Genomic DNA, 4958 nt, shown 5'->3' with positions numbered 1-4958 from the left:
CGGAAAAATGCGTCTTTGCCATATACCGTATAGAATTCCTAGGGTTTGTAGTGAGTTTCAAAGGGGTGCATGTTGATTAGCATAAGGTGGCAAAAATTAGAAATTGGCCTACACCCACCAATATTAGTGAAGTACGAAGCTTTCATGGATTAACTAGTTTTTTTTTATAGAAGATTTGTGAAAGACTTTAGTACTATTGCCGCACCTCTCAATGAGATAGTAAAGAAGGATGTAGTGCTCAAATGGGGCCAAGAACAAACAAATGCTTTTGAAACCTTGAAGGACAAATTTGTTAGAATGTATGGCTTTAAACTAGAGGGGGGGGGGGGTGAATGGTTTCTTTTAAGCCAAGAATGAAATTACTTCGAGAAGCAGTTGATAAGGAAATCAGTTTGCCAAAACACAAAGCAAAAACACAGCACCAGGAAAACAATTGGTTGTTTATACCAGTTCACAAATGTCAAAATTGAATTTAAAGAGATTAAGGATAGATAGAAAGCACACAGAGGTTTATACTGGTTCACTCTAAACCCGGAGCTACATCCAGTCTTCCCAGAAACAACTGGGGAATCCACTTAGCAATCAACCCTAGATTACTTACAACACAACCAAAGAAGTGACCTTGATCCCCTCAAGACACACACTCCCTTTGGTCCAGCACAACAACACTAAAAATGCTTATCTTGATCCCCTCAAGAACACACAACACTTCTCAGCAAACACACAAGGTTTCTTTCAAAAGATACAAAGGATTACACTTGTTACAGAACAAATCTGAAATCAATACAAGATGAAAATCCTATCTCACACTCTTTGTTCAAAGCAATCTCTAAGCAATTCTCAACTTTTCAAAATCTCAATCTCTTGAAAAACTCAAATATGTTTTTTCTGTATATAATCAAAGTTGTTGTTTGTTATCAAATCTTAACAAACTATTCATTGCATTTAAAGATTGGTCAAAGCATTAAAAACTGGAGCGTAAATAGTTAGAAAAACATTTAATGCTCAGTCAAAGCACAAAACAGTTTTATGTTATGGTACCAAAACAAACAATCGATTGTTTCCACGAATCAATCAATTGTTTTGGTTTTGACAGCAAGTCAACCATTGAAAACCGTTTTCAACCTTTCTAAAAACTCCTAAGTATAAAGCAATCGGTTGTTTCGACAAAACAATAGGTTGTTTTTCACTTAATTTGAAAAACACTTTTCTTTTAAAAGGATTGAGAATGCTTATGCTTTGGATTCAATCAAGAGTGGATTATACATAGAATCTACCCAGATCCTAACTAAAATACAGCTCAGCAACAACAAGCACAACTAGCCTTTCATCATCCTTCAAAGGGTTTGGATTCTTCAAAGCTTGAACACACTTGGTTCAACAATCTCCTCCTATTTGATGAAGACAAATCCCTGATTGCTTGTGTTGGATTGATTGAATCTGAAGCAGTTCCTGCAAGACATAGTTTTCAACAAAGTATAGAACTTCTGATATTTGGTTAGCACAGAAACAGAGACAGAATATCAGAGCAAAATATCATAGCAAAAACCTATAAGTCTTTAACCAACCATACAAACTGTTTTGCAGAAATTAATAACGAAAAACAAACACACAACATAAATCTCCCCCTATTTGTCTTCACAAATAGACAAAAAAAAGATGATAATGGGACACATCAAGTGCCAAGTCGAAAAGAAGGTAGGCAAGTATGTGCAACATGTCAATAAGGGGCGCAAGGCATTGATCTTTGAACTTGGGGTATGAGTTTGACTTCACTTGAGGAAGGATTGTTTCCCTACTCAAAGGAAATCAAAACTCCTACCTCGTGGTCATGACCCCTTCCAGATCATCAAAAGGATCAATGATAATGCTTATGAGTTAGATTAAACTGACACATATTTAGGGGGTCATTCTTTTAGTATTAGTGATCTAACTCTTTTCTCTGCAGGTGTTGCAAATTAGTAGACAAATTCTCTCCCACCCGGAGAGCATGATGAAGACCTGAGAGATAGAAAATCCACTAACGAAGCCCAACCTTCCAGAAGGATAACCTGAAGTATGACACATGATTCAGGACTAGGTCAGGACCAACCACTAGCCTCAGAGCCCATCATTCCTTAGAGAATCACCAGGAACAGAGCCCAAGAAATGGGAGCTGAGCACCAGCTAGTCTCTTTGTTTTTAATTTCAGTAGAGTAGGGATCATATAATATAATAGGGGGTGTATTTATCAAATTGGACTTGTGCCAAGTCCATTAGGTTAAAAAGGTAGCCCTAGCTTTTAGAAGCTATGACTAATGGACGACATTGACCATCGCCAACCCCTAGGCCACCCCCTTCATCTTCCTTTTCTACCCCTCCCCCATCTTGCCCACCAAGGCACCCCTTCCTATAAATAAGGTGTCTTGCCTCATGTATTGGGACATTGAATTTGAATAGTAAAGAAACTCTGGTTAAAAGATTAGTGAACTTTGTCTCCTAAAGTTCTTGGGTCTTATATTGAGAGTAGTGCACCTCAAGTGGCGGCTCCTCACCACTCATCTTGGAACCATCCACCATTCCAAGTGGTGTGACACCTCCATAGTCATCCCTCCGTAAGCTTTCTTTCTCTTAATCCTTTCATATTTTTCTCTATTCCATTCCGCCATTTCTCTTTCACTATTTTGCTTATCCTTGTCTTTTCCTTTATTTTGGTTTTCATCATGCTTTATTCCATTTTATGTTTTTTATATTTGCAAGTCTTCATCATCATCTTCACCATATATATTGTGTTTTTCTCTTTGCCCCCTAGAAGGGAATCTTCACACTTACTTAACCACTTGGTTAAGTTTGTGTCCAGTGAAAATCTTTTTTGGGTTTCTCACCGTATTCTACTTAAAACAAAAATTCATAAACAAAGTGCCACTATAAAATGTGCAATCCTAAAATCCACTTACACCACCTTGTCTTTCTTTGCTCAAAATTTAGTAACTTATGCCTGATGAACCAAATGTTCCTTGTCCATGTTGTGTAAGTTATTTTCTAGAGTTTAGTGTTGAAAATGTGTTAAAAGAACTTTGTTACAAATTTACGTTGAAAGTATTTTAGCATATTAGTCCAACTATGTTTGTGTTTGTTAGGACGAATGTGATGACTTGGAAAGACAACTCTAGTAGTTAATTTATTAGCACTGCTTCCATTTGTATTGTACCAAATTGATGATAGCATTACTTTTCATTTCAGTTGTTTATAATTAGTACAATTTAAGTAGAACGTATGTTAGTGACTAGTAGTGGTGATAACTGGTGTTCACCCTTAAACATCATCTAAATTTGTTTAAATTTTCTTTTTTTCATTGTGAAGAAATATACACAAGATTAAGTAACATCTTAATATAACACTCAATTAAAGTCATAGACCTAAATATATCATTGTCTATTTTAAATCATATCACATACAAATGTCATAAATCAGTTGCAGTTGTAGTTTTTACCAAAGTATTCCACAAATCCATCTCACTACTTAAAACGACTAGTATATTTGTCTAGAAGATCCTATTGGTGCTAACAGGTGTAACATTTTGTACATAATATGTGGTATAATTCACACCAAGAAAGTCAATCAATTTTCTTAGACCTTCAAATTTCGCTATTGGAATTATTCATTTGTTTGATCAAAGAGTGAAAAAAGGCAGTATTCTTGTTTCTATCTTTAAATCAAAGCACATGAGCCTTCTCTTCCCAGAAAAGATGCTGACAAAAAAGAGCTTGATCTAACTCCTTTTTGGCCAGTTTTTCTTGAGTCAAAAGAACAACTTTCTCCTTATTGATGGCAGATTCAAGCTTCTGTTGGATGTCCAGAAGATATTTCTGCTTAAGAGCCACCATAAAATGAGTATTCCCTAAATCAATCTTCTTTCAGCCCTTTAGCTCACTTTTGAAACGTTTGAGCTTATGCTGAAGAATAAGGATAGGACATCCAACAACGATTCAGTCCAAGACTTCTTCATTAACTCCAAGATGCCTTCTGCAACCACATTTTAAAAAACCTAAAAGAGGCATAATTGAATTTGTAATAGCTCTAATATAGAAATATTTATCAATAAATATAATAAGAATTTATACATTGAAACTCGAGACTTAGAAAAATATACACTCTTAACGTACATAACAAAATTGTTATGTCACAATAAATTCTCTAGATATTACAATTTATCAGTTGATAATTTTTATGATAATTACAAATTATTTTAAATTCTAATATATATTACAAGTGTTTTAATTAATAATTTCAATTTCTTTATTTTATTTTATTTTATTTCCACCACATTAATAAAATATATATGTTATTTAATATCTTTTAAAAGAAATTCTATTAATATAAGATTTAAAATAGGATCACCTAAATGTATAAACAAATTTAATCATATAATTTTCTTTTGAATTATGAGCGTCACTGTGTATAATTATTGTGAGAGAAAAAAAAACAGACTGCTAATTATTAAAAGGTGTTATGTTATGTCATATATGTTTGAAAGTCTTAGGGAAAGTTTGTAAGCAAAGTAATGTCAAATTTAATTTATTAAGGTTTATTTGTTTGAATTTAGGAAAGGAAAATCATTGATAACCACCTTTTTCAAAAAAAAATAAAATAGAGCATCTTTTAACACCTTCTTTTAATAATAAATATTATATTTATATGATAATAAACATAAATAAAATAATATTATATTAAGTAATCAAAGATTGTATAAAATATATGAACTGTGAATCTGTGATTGTCCTGATAAATTAGTTTAATGATGACATTACATGAAAATTCATTTAGTTTTTTATTCAATTGGCACAGTCAAATATGCTTACGAAGCCAGCTATTCAAACTGGATATTCCAAGATAAAAATGATGACGTAAAAGTTATACATTTAAAAAATATATGCACATGCTAATATTTTTAAACTCATGTGATTTAATTAGAAAAT

Source organism: Phaseolus vulgaris, chromosome 1 (genome assembly GCF_000499845.2).
Source record: "Phaseolus vulgaris cultivar G19833 chromosome 1, P. vulgaris v2.0, whole genome shotgun sequence".
NCBI lineage: Eukaryota > Viridiplantae > Streptophyta > Magnoliopsida > Fabales > Fabaceae > Phaseolus > Phaseolus vulgaris.
Note: the sequence above shows the minus strand (reverse complement) of the source record.